The sequence below is a fragment of the Bidens hawaiensis genome, unplaced genomic scaffold, assembly GCF_021521415.1.
Source record: "Bidens hawaiensis isolate Kalapana, Puna unplaced genomic scaffold, B.hawaiensis_p1.1 tig00001093_1, whole genome shotgun sequence".
Taxonomy (NCBI): Eukaryota; Viridiplantae; Streptophyta; class Magnoliopsida; order Asterales; family Asteraceae; genus Bidens; species Bidens hawaiensis.
Window position 1 is genome coordinate 1,227,183 of NW_027491064.1, and position 16,764 is coordinate 1,243,946.

Genomic DNA, 16,764 nt, shown 5'->3' on the forward strand with positions numbered 1-16,764 from the left:
TTAGATGTACGCCGACCTTCGTTATGTCTTTTGGTGGCCTGGTATGAAGAAATATATCGCTTTGTATGTTTCTAAATGTCTCACTTGTTCCAAAGTGAAAGATGAGCATCATCGACCTTTCGGTTTTCGCGAGTGGAAATGGGAAGGTATTGCCATGGATTTATCACTAAGCTTCCTTCTACCCGCGAGCAACATGATAGTATTTGGGTAATTGTTGATTGTCTAATCCAGTCTGCTCATTTCATTCCCATCAAAGAGACTTATTCTGTCGAGCAATTGGCGCGTATCTACTTTGAGAAAATTGTTTGTCATCATGGAACTCCGTTATCTATTATATCTGATCGTGATGGTTGTTTTACTTCTCGTTTTTGGAAGTCGCTTCGATCCGCTTTGGGTACTCGAGTGGATCTTAGTACTGCTTATCACCAGTAATCTGATGATGAATCTGAGCGAACAATTCAAACTTTAGAGGATATGCTCCGTTCTCGTGTCCTCAATTTTGGAGGAAATTGGGATATTCATCTACCGCTTGTCGAGTTCTCTTATAATAATAGCTTTCACTCTAGTATTGGTATGTCACCTTTTCAAGCGCTCTATGGTCGTAAATGTCGATCTCCGATCTGTTGGAACGAAGTTGGTGAATCCCAAATCACTGGTCCCGAACTAGTCCAAGAAACGAATGCTCCTTTCGTTGGTATTGTCCTTACAAGTCCCCTAGTCAGTTGATGTTATGCTTTGTTGTAGGATCGTTTAATTATTTTCTTGTGGGTCCTTCGACTTTTCTCTGTCTGATGCCAACTATTCTATGACTTGACAAGACTTCTTTATCTGCTTCGGTTACATCAACCCTATTTTGCCAATTCTTCACCTTTCATTGGGTAATCTCCACATCCCTCTTGATTAAGTTAGTATCGATGAGACTATGCCTTTCGTTGAGCAACCCGTTGAGATTATGGATCATATGGATAAAGTTACTAAGCGAAGCCGCATTCCTTTGCTTAAAGTTCGTTGGAATTCAAAGTAAGGCGCCGAGTTTACGTGGGAGCGTGAGGACCAGATGAAACTCAAGTATCCTCATCTTTTCGTTGCTGATTCTCTAATTTCGGGACGGAATTCCAAAAAGTAGGGGATACTGTAACAATTCGGGTTTTTCCCTTTTATTTTGTAACCGTTACCCGACCCATTTACGGGTCCGGGCTCAATAATTAATAAAATTCCCGCACTTATCGAGTTACAATTACTATTTTATTTATTTATCGCTACACTTATTTAATTTTGATGTTTTTAACCCAAAACCTAAAGTTCTATCCATTTCTATATCCATCTCATAACTTAAGGGGCCTGTTTGTGTGTTCTGTTATAAACCTTTTTGCTTGATGGATAACCCATCACCAAACCCGACCCACATTCATGTTTCTTGGACCCGAATCAAAGAATCATAAATTTTGGCTAGTAAATCATTCTTGTAAACAATATGCTGATCTGGAAATCTCTTATATATGTTAAACGCGACTTACCGACAAACTAATTAAGTTAATAATATCATTTGTGATCCATTTTTTCCAATTTTAACTAACCGACACTCGTTGACAGCCTGTGATCGCGAAAGAGTTGTATATATCTCAATTAACTACATGGATTCGTTCCTTGTTTGATGACTGACCTTTTGCCAGTGTTTAATTGAATTAGTTTACCATTTACATACTTGTTCATCACCCTCATGTCAGCCGGCCCTAATCTTCGTCGTTCTTCCACTTCTGATTTCATTTCAAGGTAATTAATTACATGTTTGGAATCGCGAGATCATGTTCAACATTAACCCCATAATTGATTTAACCAATTATGTCCAATTTGAACAAACCCGATTATAGGGTTTGTTTAAATCAATTTGAGGATAAATAGTTTGTGTTTATTAATATTTGAACCAGAGCCTTATTGCACGTCGCCTAAGTAGCATGCTGGTTAACTCATGCGTGGTTGTGGGTGGGGGTCGCGGGTTCAACCCTCCCAACCCCGTTATTTTTGGAAAATGATCTTTAATCCTTTTTTATCAATAAATTTATTTTTATAATAATAATAATGATTAAACAAAGTCGTTTCACTAAAAACCGACCCTTTCAATATTCGTTTTCATTCATGTATATCTATTTCTCTAAGACACGTTCTCATTTATATATAAAATAAAAGATACTTAAAAAGTAACGTTTAATATATATATATATATATATATATAAATCAAGTAACTTTATTAAAAAACTAAAGATGATATTTAATGAAATTATGTTTTCTTAAATCAAAAATAATAGTTTAATAATAAACTCTTACGAGTATAACATTAACATAATATGAAATGGTTATCGTTTAACTCGTATCATGATTAAGATCCTCATTTCAAGTATATTCTTTATTCTCTTAGGCTTGAATGTTAGCGTGTGATTCGTTTCCCCATTCTCACTATCTTAATCATCCTCGTTCATCTTTGAGGGGAGTACCACATTTCCCCTTTTTACTCGTTTTATCACTTTTGGGGACATGTGCATAATATTTTCACACTTTATCTATACACAAAACTGCAATTGTTGTCTTATGTGTTAACTAATCTCATGCCATACTTGTTATATATTTATGTGCTCAATGTGAACTGCATGCGGAGTGGTCCAGCATAATCTCATAAAATAGAATGATCATATGCTAGTCGATTTAGCCTTGTGCTTTTCGAAATCTAATTTTATTTGCTCATTGGTTGATTGGTTAAATATCATATGACTCGTTGCAGCTACGTATTTTATTATATATGTATAACTAAACTGGTGTGTTGCTCAATTAATCTCGTGTTGACAAACTATATTATTTTCAACGCATATGCAGGTCACCCTTTGATGTGAAGTGTGGACTTAGAAGAATTGTTTTAAGGACTTATGCTAGAAGAGTTTATTTTTGAGACTATGAAGTCTCATTTGAATTATTTGAGGTTTTATTTACTTTGGATTTCTTTTTGTAATGAATAATGGTGTTATTTGAATTAAATAATTAGATATTGGAATTTTAATATTTGCATGATAGTAACCTTGCGAGCTGTGACAATCAGTCCACACCCCGACATTTTCGCCGTAGGTTGGGTTGTGACATAATATGGTGTTGATATAACATTATTGGTTTGCAAACTTATAATTAAAAATATATATATTATAAATAATTACAAACCATATTTGCTTAATAAAAAAAGTTGGTTTAGATTGGGTCGGGTTGTGTACATAGAGGAGAAAGAAATTGATTTTTTATTGAAAGATCGTGTTGATTGGGTTGTGAGTACAGATAGTCTAAGCTCCATGGTGTTTCCTTTTGGATTACGGATAAAGACAGGCTCGGATAACAAGTTGTATGAGTAATATTTGAAACAAGTATGAGAGATTATGGAAAACACATATTTAATGGTGTGAATATTATTGATGAATCATATGAGCATTGTTACAGTTATACATTGCTATTTATAGTGACAATATGAGATCTACATATTGTACTATTAATCTTCATGGCCTACCAAGTGGTCTGACTGCCCTTTCTTCTCTGTGGCCATAATCTTGTCCTTTTGTATTTTTTAAATGGCCATTCTTTATGTCTTTTGTATAGAGATGCCAGCTCATTCTTACGAATGCTCTTTTCGGGGTATTGTCCTTACAAGTCCCCTAGTCAGTTGATGTTATGCTTTGTTGTAGGATCGTTTGATTATTTTCGTGTGGGTCCTTCTGTTGGTGCATAATGTCAGTAGTTCATAGTCTAGTGTCTGTAATCGAGTCTGTAATGTTTAATTATGTTTTGTATGTTTAAGCGAAGTTACTGACAAGTTCGCTTAACAGGCGAACTTGTTAGTCAAGCGAAGTTATGGACAACTTCGCCTGAACATGCCAGGCGAAGTTGTCGTGTATAAATAGTCCTAGGTTACGGCTTGGTTGGTAATCGTGGTTTAAGTTCGTGTCAGTTGTTCAAGTTCATTGTAACGTGAGGACGAGAGTCTGTAACAGTGATATTACATCACGTGTTTGAGTTATAATATATAACGTGTGTTCGTTTCGTGTGTTCGTGTGATTCGTGTTCTATACTCGTAACGATCTACGCAGGGATTCCGCACCTGAGTAGACCGAGATATCTCGTGCGATCCGTCCAGGGAACCTACAATTGGTATCAGAGCATTTGCTCGATTGTGTGGTTCGGGATATTCACGCGGGTGTAGAAATCGTCCCGTTTCGACTATTCGCGGGACGTGTTTTCTGTGTTTTTGAGTCAATCTTACCTCCTACCATCGTATTCAAGCCTTTGCACCGTCAAAAACCTCGTAAAATCCAGATTTCAGATCTGCAAAAACGTCCGTGTTCATCAGGCGAAGTTGCCGTCAGGATACGTAGGGTTTCGGCGAAGATATAAGGTTAAGCGAAGTTATCCACAACTTCGCCTACCTTCTCAAGTTCGCCTAACTCAGCGAAGTTCTCTACAACTCCGCCTACCTCCTAAGTTCGCTTACCTTAAGCGAAGTTAATCATCTGCGAAGTTCTTCAGCGAAGTTAATCAGCGGCGAAGTTAAGGCTTAAGCGAAGTTATCCGTAACTTCGCCTACAGTACTTTTCAGAAAATTTTTTGATTTTTTTCGGGTTTCTTACTTTTCGGGAAAGATGTCGTCGATTAACATCTCTGAGTTAGTGAAGATGGAAGTTGAAGCAGGGTCAGCTACTAAGGCCCCAAGATTGCTGAAGGGAACCGATTTCGTTGCATGGAAGGATCGGTTCATACAATATGTCAAATACCAGAATGCTAAGATGTGGGTATGCATCCAGGATGGTTATATTCCACCAGTTATGGAGTATGAAGGTCGTGATCAAATCAAAAAGTGTAGCAAAATGGAAGAAGAAGAGAAAAAGATGTATGAGGCCGAGAGCAAGGCTCATGCTGCTATTACTATGGCTCTTCCACAAGAGATCCTTCATACGTTTAGAAAGTACACGTCAGCAAGAGAGCTTTGGGAAGCTCTTGAGAACAGATTTGAAGGGAATGTAGGAATCCGTGCTTCAAAGATAAAATTGCTCAAAACCCAGTTCTCAGTCTTCAAGTATTTGAAGAATGAATCTTTAGATGATATTATCACTCGATATTACCATCTGATGACTGAATTGAGTAACTATTCAATTTCCTACCGAGAAGAAGAAATAGTTGAGAAGCTTCTAGATGCTCTCCCACCAAAATGGGAGATGTACACTGTGCTGATGAGGGAAGACAAAGACTTTCCCACATATGATCTAGAAACGGCAGTCAACAAGCTCAGAACCTTTGAGCTTAACATGGTCAGAAAGGAGACACCTATGGATCAGGTTCAAGATCCAGGTATGTATGGAGCTAAAGTCAACACTAGCTCAGGATCGAAGACTGAATCCGCTGCCTACTACTCGAAGGGAGAGTCGGGCGCAAACTCATCACATGAGGGTCATGTGTCAGTCAACACAAATGGTGATGTTTGCTATGTAGCAGGTGGATCGAGTGGTTCTCAACCCCAGGTAAGCAAGAGTAGTTGCTCTCAAAGTATTCCCAGCAACAACTACTCCAAGATGCCTATGAGTGTCAAGTCTGCTGAAGAGCAGTTTGGTCTCTATGCTTCTTTTATTGCTTCCTATGAGAACTACATTCAAGGGAAGGTTGTTGATCCAGCTATGTTGGATGAAGACTATGACCAGATTGATGCTGATGATCTGGAGGAAATAGATCTGCAATGGCAGATGGCCATGATTGTAAGAAGAGTGAAGCGGTTTATGAGAAAGACCGGAAGAAAGTTTGTCGGTGGAAAGCCAGGGTTTGACAAGACAAAGGTGAGATGCTACAATTGTCAGCAAAACGGTCACTTTGCAAAGGAATGCAGGAATGAGCGTGTGGAACGAAGTCAGGGCAGGTCTCCACAGCAAAGTGGGGGTTCTAAAGATTATAGTGCAATGATTTCCAGAGGAGATGGAGAATACAACTGGAACTTGCATTCTGAAGAAACTTTTGAGCAGGAAAATTTGGCGAAGGTTGAAACTGAAGAAAGTGAGAAGGTTACCGGAGAAGAAAAAGCTTTTATGGCAGATGTTAAAGACCAGCTCTCCGAGGTATGTTCTAAACCTACATGTTCTAAATGCGAAAACTTGTCTGAGCAATTAGCAACTATAACCGATCAGTATGTTAGGTTGGATGCTGAATTTAAAACCCTAAAAGAAGATCATCATTTTACAAAAGCAAGAGAAAATATCTATAAAGTCAAAATAAAAGCTTGTGAAAAAGATGTTAAAAGTCTAAAAACAAAACTTGCTGAAAAAATTGAAGTGATTGATTTAAGCTATGAAGTTTTGGAGGAAAAAACCAAACTAATTGCTGATAGAGAAAAACAGATTGCTGATCACCAGGTAAAAGTGGTGGAACTGAATAGAAAACTAGAGCAGTTCAGAAATTCCTCTGCTATTCTTGATCACCTTGTTAGTGATCAAGGTTCCTCTGCTAAGAGAGGAGGAATCGGTTATCATGAGGTTCCACCACCTTATAATAACAATTACTTTTAACCCTAGTGTTCAGAAATCTGTTGACTTTGAGGTTGCTCAGACAGTACCAGTTAAAGTAACTTGTAAAGAACCAAATGTTAGTGGAGGCGAAACAAGTTCGCCTGTTTCAAGTGTTAAAATTTATGATCCAAGTCTAGTCTCATCAGATTTGGATAAGTCATCCGAGTCTGGTAAGGCAAAAGAGGAGGTGGTATTACCCAATGGTGGAGAGAAAGATAAGACGAATAAAAAGAGTACTCCACTAAACCCGTACGTCCCACCATATGTGAGACGAACGGGCGGTAATAAAGCCTCGACATCTTAAACACCGGTTGATAAAAGGGTTGAGCATAGGTGTTGTTTTAGGTGTAATCAATTAGGGCACCTAGTTGCAGATTGCCCTCTGAAGCAGCGATTCAGAGGTGTAAGGCCTACTAAAACTGAGAATAAGCCTAATAGTAATTATCATGCTGCTAAAAATGAAAACCATTTAAAATTCAAAAATGTGACTAATTCAGGTTTTCATAGAAACAAATCTCAGTTTTACACTGCTAATAACCAAACCACAAGCTATAATTCTTTCAATTCACAAAGGTTTGGAAGGCCTCACAATCAATCACAAGGAGGTATCCTAATAGGACTTACAGGAATTATCAAGATACTAACTTTGGAAAGCCAAAGTTTGGGATGTATAGATCCAAGACCAATTGGTCTTGGGTCCCTAAATTCTAACATTTTGCTTTATTGTGCAGGAACAGTTGAACAGGGCTGCCAACAATCTTTGGGTTGTAGATAGCGGCTGTTCCCGGCACATGACGGGTAACAAATACTTGTTACACGATTTGAAACCTGTTCAAGGAGGGAGAGTGAGCTTTGCCGGTGAAAGTGGTGGCAAGATTACAGGAATGGGAACGGTGTCGAACGGAAAGATGACATTGGAGAAAGTTAACTTTGTGGAAGAATTGAAGCACAATCTGCTGAGTGTGTCGCAGATCTGTGATAAGGAGTACACCGTTCATTTTACAAAGAATGAGGCGATTGTGTTGCAACCTGGTTTTCAGATACTAGAGGAGTGGATTGTGATGAAGGCTCCACGTGAAAGGAATACATATATTATGGATATGAGGTCGACTGAAATGGCCACGGAAGAATCATGCCTTATGACAAAAGCGACCGAATCGGAGTCCGAATTGTGGCATAGGAGAATGGGGCACATTCATCTTCGGAAGATGAACAACATTGTCAAGAATGGACTTGTGCTGGGCGTTCCCTTGAAGAATTTCAATTTTGAAGATAAATGTATAGCGTGCAAGAAGGGAAAGCAGCACAAGAAATCCCATCACACCAAGAAGGTCAATTCTATTGTCAGTACTCTAGAGTTGCTTCACATGGATCTCTTCGGTCCCGTGAATGCAAAAAGTCTAGGAGGTACTTCTTATTGCTTGGTGATCACTGATGACTACTCACGATATTCGTGGGTATATTTCCTGAAATCAAAAGACGAAACGGCTCAGATGGTGAAGAATTTGATTACCAAAGTTGAGAACGTTATGGATAAAAGGGTTAAGTTCATCTGGAGTGACAATGGAACGGAGTTCAAGAATTTTGAGATGGAGATCTTCTGCCTTCAGAAAGGGATTGAACACCAATACAACGCTCCGTATACACCGCAACAGAATGGAGTGGCTGAAAGGAAGAACAGAACATTAATTTAAGGAGCCAGAACAATGCTGGCTGATTCGAAGCTTCCTGTGGTGTTTTGGGCTGAAGCTGTAGCTACAGCCTGTTATGTTCTGAATAGAGTCTTAACTGTTAAAAGACTTGGTAAAACATGTTATGAGCTTATGCATAGGAGAAAGCCCAACTTGAGTGTTCTTGAACCATTCGGGTCCCCTTGTTCGATTTTAAAGACAAATTCTAAATTTGGTGAAGTAGCTGATGAAGGAATCTTAGTCGGTTATGTTGTTGGGACTCCCAACAGACGTGTCTTTAATACATCGACCAGCAAGGTTGAGGTGGTGTGTAACACCGATATCACAAGTTACCAACCGCCAAAACCAAGCAACGGACCTGCTGAGTTTTTCGACTATGTTAAACTTTTTAAGTCTTTTAACATACCGTATTTGGATATTGCTGAAGAAGAAGAGAGATGATCATTGATGAGGAAGAAAACCTATTTCAAAGACAGCTGATCGATAAATGTCAACCTTCCTCATCAAATGCTGTCGATACCCCTGCTGCCTCGACTGAAGAAGAATTTTTCAATCCATTTCACTCTCAGCATGAAACAACCATTGACGAGCTCTCTTCTAACTTGGAAGACAATTTGCATGTCGGTTCTGTTCCGACCACGAGAATTCATAAAGATCCCCTTTGGAGAATGTGATTGGTGATGTGTCCTCCGGTGTACAAACAAGACGTAGCTTGAATGAGCACACCTGTGTTTACACAAGCATCAAGGAGACAGGCATAATCAACGAATGCTTGTACACCTGCTTTATCAGCCAGATTGAACCGAAGAATTATCAAATGGCTCTCAAGGACAGCTCGTGGGTCGAAGCTATGCAAGAAGAGTTGGCTCAATTCAAGAAAATGGAAGTTTGGACTTTGGTTGAAAAACCGAAGCATGTGCATGCGATAGGCACAAAATGGGTGTTTAAGTGCAAGAGAGATGAGAAAGGGATTATCATAAGAAACAAGGCGAGGCTAGTCGTTAAAGGTTTTAATCAATAAGAGGGGATTGATTATAATGAAGTGTTCGCTCCTGTGGCAAGGTTGGAAGCCATTAGATTGTTTTTGGCGTTCGCTGCTTATAAGAAGATGAAGGTATTTCAGTTGGATGTGAAGAGTGCGTTTCTGAATGGGAAAGTTGATGAGGTAGTGTATGTTGAGCAACCTCCGGGTTTTCCTGACCCAGACTTTCCTGATCACGTGTACAAGTTAAGCAAGGCATTGTATGGACTACATCAGGCACCTCGTGCCTGGTATTCAACTTTATCAGATTACTTGCTTGAAAATGGGTTTGAAAGAGGGAAGATAGATAGCACGTTGTTCTTCAAGAGAGATGGAAGCGACTTCCTGCTGGTGCAAGTCTACGTGGATGACATTATTTTTGCTGCATCAAAAGTCTCCATGTGTCAAGATTTTGAGGCCGTCATGAAAAAGAGATATGGCTGCAGTAGCAGGTGCTGGAGGCGCTGGAGGCGACGATGGAGATAATCAGAGGCAATTCTTTCCGGGTCATAACATGTATATCACCTTAGACCCGGAAGCGAGCGGTGTTGAGGATTACCGCGAGATAATCACATTCCTCATTCGCTCGAGGATATTCCACGCTATCACTACGACTCTGCCGATATCCTTACCCAATATCGAGGATTTCTGGCAGACTGTGGAATACGATTGCCGCGTTGAGCCCCCGGTTATGCGAGCAACCGTCAACAATCAAGAGGTTCAGTTCTCATCTGAACAAATACGGGTGGCTTTACGGTTCGGTGAGGAGACTAGGGATGACCCTACAGAGTTTGTGGCTCCGTTCCGTGATGGAGCGTTTCTCCGAATGGGCTATTCTGGTCCATTAGGTGATACTCAGAGGAGGAAGGGTTTCCTACTCGATCAGTGGCGCTTCCTCATACACGTAATGATTGTCTGCATGTCAGGGAGGAAGGCGGGCACTGACGGGATGGGTGCGACCATGCAGTCAGCAATGACTGCTTTGACTTATAACAAACGTTATAGCTTTAGTCAGATGGTCTTTTATGAGATCGATAGACAGAGGAGAGCGATGGCTCGTGAGCGGTTCATTATGTGTCCAAGATTCATTCAGATGCTCTTGAATAATGTTGCTCCCATGTTGCCTCAAAGACGTCCAATACGATACGTGGAGAGTGTGAGCAAACGGATCTTTGCTCAATGCCGGACTTCGAGTGCGAGAAGCAAGCCTTAGCTGCGTCCGAGGCATACTCCACTGTTTGGGTATTTAATCAACCCGGAGTATGTTCCTGCTACTGGGGATGAGTTCAGAGACCCGGCACCACAACAGGCAGGAGCATCTCAAGCTATACCTACTGCTCCTGTTGTGTCACCGGAGGAGGAAGTGGACCTTGATGCAGAATTCGGAGGTCAAGGATTCTTCGATATGGATCGGGTGGATCCAGAGGAGAACGTTCGGATCCCAGCTGAACGTGTCTCGATTGTGCGTATTACTAGAGCAGCTACGACGGTGGCTGACTCAGATCTTGATGATGTTATGGATGAGGCGAGAAGGATGTTGGTGACTCAAGAGAGAACATTTGGGAAGAGAAAGAGGACAGTTGATGATAGCGAGTCAGAAGAAGAAGAGGATATTCACAAGTTGATTAGACGTTCAAGACGGGAAAGGACAGGTGCATGTATGGGAGCTGGAGAGACTTCAAGAGTTGTACGTTTCGCTCCGCCCGCACTGTCAGGTATGACGATTGTTCCTACATCACTACAGGTCACATGTTTAAGCGCCGCGGATGTTCCCGTGGTGGCTACATCATCAGCTTTTGGCATCCCAATCACTACTATCCAGCTGACGACTCCGGAGATTGTGTCTTTACCACCTCCAACGCTTACTCCTTCAGAGGTGGTTGCACAATTTGTAGAGTCCACAGTCGTTGCAACTGCAGGGTTGTCGGTCACGATACCACCTACGGTTACGTCCACAACTACTTCAGATGTCCCGGTTACATGTGAAATCCCACCTCAGTATTCTCATGACACATCTCACATGAGGTTTGATTTCGATGCAACCCTCTCAGACTCGGAGAGAATAGCTGCACTTGAGCGGGTCGTGGCAGAACAGTCAAGGGTGAATCTAGTCCAGACCCAGGCTATTCAACGCCTTGTAGCAGAAAATCAACTACAGTCGTCCCTCCTGGTTGAACATGGGAGAATTATTGATGCTATGAAGGAGTTCTTGGCATCTCAGGGGGAGACAAGCTGTAAAGGCGACGAGTTAAGGACAAAGAAGAGGAATGACAGAGACGATGATCCCAATGCATCGAAAGGTGCAGGTGGTGAGTTGCCAAGAACTACTCAAGCTCTTGGGACTTCCACAGCTCAGGGGGAGTCTGCAGGTGCGGCTGGCAGTTCTGGTGGTGATGAGGTGGTGATGGTTGATGATGTAGGAATGGGAGATGATGTGATTGATGCTTTGAAAGAATTAGATGATGATATGTTTAGTGATGATGTGTTGTTTGATGATGATGTGCTGCCAATTGAGGAGATTGAGAAGATTGGAGCTCAGATTGTGATTGAAGAAGATGTTGAAGAAGGTGAAATAGTAGAAGAGAATGTAGAGCATGACATTCCAGGTGTGGAGAAAGCATATATGGGTAATGAGACGGTAATCGATGAGACTGAATGGGAAGAGCAGCCTAGGTGGAAGGAAGGCTATGCTCAGTGGTTCGTCAAAACGAAGAAACCAGCGGTCCCTACAATGTTTAAGAAGAGTTACAATATTAAAGGCTATGCTGAAGCGAAGAAAGGGATTATTTGCTGGATCTATGATGAGCAGTTGAAGCTCTTTGTGATCTAACGGTATGATGGCGCTCAGTATTTTAAAAGAATGTTAAGGTCGTTGAATACACTGCCGGAATGTGAAGTGAAAGACTTAGCCAGGTTGGGGTTAATCAATCGAAGTGACGATAACATAGCTAGAGTCATTGAGAAAATTGTATGGAGAGAGAGTATAAAAGAGAAGAAGTTTGAGCTGTTGAAACCGCAGAAGGGAAAACTTGTTGAAGACAAGGATAGAGGTTTGAGAGCTGATGGAAAACCTTGGATGGTCATGAAGTATAAACCGATCCGGTGCCTTAAAGAAGTACCGATGAAGCTAATGCCCAAGGATGTGCTTAAAGACCTAAAGTGGTGGTATGTGGATTGTGAGACAGCAGAGGCGGTGATGGAAGACGAGGATGAACAAGAGCTCCAAAGAGTTTACGATCCGATGCATTTGGTAAACTTATCGCAAGCTGATCTGAAGGTGCTTAATGAGAAGAAAATCTTTTATATTCCTGCTTGGAAGGACGAAGCGAGGAAGTATCAAAGAGTTATGTCAGTTTGTGTTAGAGAAGGAGTGCATGCGTGAAGATACAAGATTGAAGATTACAAGACAAGTGCTTAAAGATCAAGATATGAAGCTACTGCCAAGGGGGAGTCTGTTGGTGCATAATGTCAGTAGTTCATAGTCTAGTGTCTGTAATCGAGTCTGTAATGTTTAATTATGTTTTGTATGTTTAAGCGAAGTTACTGACAAGTTCGCTTAACAAGCGAACTTGTTAGTCAAGCGAAGTTATGGACAACTTCGCCTGAACATGCCAGGCGAAGTTGTCGTGTATAAATAGTCCTAGGTTACGGCTTGGTTGGTAATCGTGGTTTATGTTCGTGTCAGTTGTTCAAGTTCATTGTAACGTGAGGACGAGAGTCTGTAACAATGATATTACATCACGTGTTTGAGTTATAATATATAACGTGTGTTCGTTTCGTGTGTTCGTGTGATTCGTGTTCTATACTCGTAACGATCTACGCAGGGATTCCGCACCTGAGTAGACCGAGATATCTCGTGCGATCCGTCCAGGGAACCAACACCTTCGAATTTTCTCTGTCTGATGCCAACTATTCTATGACTTGACAAGACTTCTTAATCTGCTCCGGTTACATCAACCCTATTTTGCCATTTCTTCACCTTTCATTGGGTAATCTCCAAATCCCTCTTGATGAAGTTAGTATCGATGAGACTATGCATTTCGTTGAGCAACCCGTTGAGATTATGGATCATATGGATAAAGTTACTAAGCGAAGCCGCATTCCTTTGCTTAAAGTTTGTTGGAATTCTAAGCAAGACGCCGAGTTTACGTGGGAGCGTGAGGACCAGATGAAACTCAAGTATCCTCATCTTTTCGTTGCTGATTATCTAATTTCGTGACGAAATTCCCAAAAGTAGGGAATACTGTAACAATTCGGGTTTTGCTCTTTTATTTTTTAACCGTTACCCGACCCATTTACGGGTCCGGGCTCTATAATTAATAAAATTCCCGCACTTATCGAGTTACAATTACTATGTTATTTATTTATTGCTACACTTATTTAATTTTGACATTTTTAACCCAAAACCTAAAGTTCTATCCATTTCTATATCCATCTCATAACTTGAGGGGCCTGTTTGTAAGTTCTGTTATAATCCTTTTTGCTTGATGGTTAACCAATCACCAAACCCGACCCACATTCATGTTTCTTGGACCCGAATCAAAGAATCATCAATTTTGGCTAGAAAATCATTCTTGTAAACAATATGGTGAATTGGAAATCTCTTATATATGTTACACGTGACTTACCGACAAACTAATTAAGTTAATAATATTCTTTGTGATCCATTTTTTTCAATTTTACTTAACCGACACTCGTTGACAGCCTGCGATCGCGAAAGAGTTGTTTATATCTCAATTAATTACATGGATTCGTTCCTTGTTTGATGACCGACCTTTTGCCACAATTTAATTGAATTATTATACCATTTACATACTTGTTCATCACCCTCATCTCAGCCGGCCCTGTTCTTCGTCGTTCTTCCTCTTCTGATTTCGTTTCAAGGTAATTAATTACAAGTTTGGAATCGCGAGATCATGTTCAATATTAACACCATAATTGATTTAACCAATTATGTCCGATTTGAACAAACCCGATTCTAGGGTTTGTTTAAATCAATTTGAGGATAAACAGTTTGTGCTTATTAATATTTGAACCAGAGTCTTATTGCACGTCGCCTAAGTGGCCTGCTGGTTAACTCATGTGTGTTTGGGGGTGTGGTCGTGGGTTCGACCCTCCCAACCCCATTATTTTTGGAAAATGATCTTTGAATTCTTTTTAATCAATAAATTCATTTTAATAATAATGATAACGATTAAACAAAGTTGTTTCACTAAAAACCGACCCTTTTAATATTCGTTTTCATTCATGTACATCTATTTCTCTAAGACACGTTCTCATTTATATATAAAAATAAAGATACTTAAAAACGTTAGTTTTAATATATATATATATATATATATATATCAAGTAAATTTATAAAAAGACTAAAGTTGATATTTAATGAATTATGTTTTCTTAAATAAAAAATAATAGTTTAATAATAAATCCTTAAGAGTATAACATTAACATAATATGAAATGGCTATCGTTTAACTCGTATCATGATTAAGATACTCTATCAAGTATATTCTTTATACTCTTAGGCTTTAACGTTCGCGTGTTATTCGTTTCCCCATTCTCAATATCTTATTCATCCTCGTTCATCTTTGAGGTGAGTACCACATTCCCCCTTTTTACTCGTTTTATCACTTTTTGGGACATATGCGTAACTTAGTATTTTTTCACACTTTATCTATACACAAAACTGCAATTGTTGTCTTATGTGTTAACTAATCTCATGCCATACTTGTTATATGTTTATGTGCTCAATTTGAACCGCATTCGGAGAGGTCCAACATAATCTCAGAAAACAGTATGATCATACGCTAGTCGATTTGGCCTTGTGCTTTTCGACATCTCATTTTATTTGCTAATTGGTTGATTGGTTAAATCTCATATGACTCGTTGCAGCTACGTATTTTATTATATATGTATAACTGAACTGGTGTGTTGCTCAATCAACCTCGTGTTGACAAACAATATTATTTTCAACGCATATGCAGGTCACCGTTTGATGTGAAGTGTGGACATAGAAGAATTGTTTTAAGGACTTATGCTAGAAGAGTTAATTTTTGAGACTATGAAGTTTCATTTGAATTATTTAATGTTTTGTTTACTTTGAATTTCTTTTTTAATGATTAATGGTGTTATTTGAATTTAATAAATAGATATTTGAATTTTAATATTTGCATGATAGTAACCTTGCGAGCTGTGACAATCAGTCCACGTCCCGACATTTCCGTCTTAGGTTGGGGTGTGACATAATATGGTGTTGATATAACATTATTGGTTTGTAAACTTATTATTAAAATTATATATATTATAAATAATTACAAAGCATATTTGTTTAATAAAAAAAGTTAGTTTAGATTGGGTTGGGTTGTGTACGTAGAGGAGAAAGAAAACGTTTTTTTATTGAAAGACCGGGTTGATTGGGTTGTGAGTACAGATAGTCTAAGCCCCATGGTGTTTAAACAAATCTTGACCCTTTTGTATTACGGATCAAGACAGGCTTGGATAACAAGTTGTATGAGTAATATTTGAAACAAGTATGAGAGATTATGGAAAACACATATTTAAAGGTGTGAATATTATTAATGAATCATATGAGCATTGTTACAGTTATACATTACTATTTATAGTTACAATATGAGATCTACAGATTATACTATTAATCTTCATGGCCGACCAAGTGGTCTGACTGTCCTTTCTTCTCTGCGGCCATAATCTTGTCCTTTTGTATTTTCTAAATGGCAATTCCTTTTGTCTTTTGTATAGAGATGCCAGCTCATTCTTACGAATGCTCCTTTCGGGGTATTGTCCTTACAAGTCCCCTAGTCAGTTGATGTTATGCTTTGTTGTAGGATCGTTTGATTATTTTCCTGTGGGTCCTTCGACTTTTCTCGGTCTGATGCCAACTATTCTATGACTTGACAAGACTTCTTTATCTGCTCCGGTTACATCAACCCTATTTTGCCAATTCTTCACCTTTCATTGGGTAATCTCCACATCCCTCTTGATGAAGTTAGTATCGATGAGACTATGCATTTCGTTGAGCAACCCGTTGAGATTATGGATCATATGGATAAAGTTAATAAGCAAAGCCGCATTCCTTTGATTAAAGTTCGTTGGAATTCTAAGCAAGACGCCGAGTTTACGTGGGAGCGTGAGGACCAGATGAAACTCAAGTATCCTCATCTTTTCGTTGCTGATTCTCTAATTTTGTGACGAAATTCCCAAAAGTAGGGAATACTGTAACAATTCGGGTTTTTATCTTTTATTTTGTGACCGTTACCCGACCCATTTACGGGTCCGGGCTCTATAATTAATAAAATTCCCGTACTTATCGAGTTACAATTACTATATTATTTATTTATTGCTACACTTATTTAATTTTGACGTTTTTAACCCAAAACCTATAGTTCTATCCATTTCTATATCCATCTCATAACTTGAGGGGTCTGTTTGTAATTTTTATTTTAATCCTTTTTGCTTGA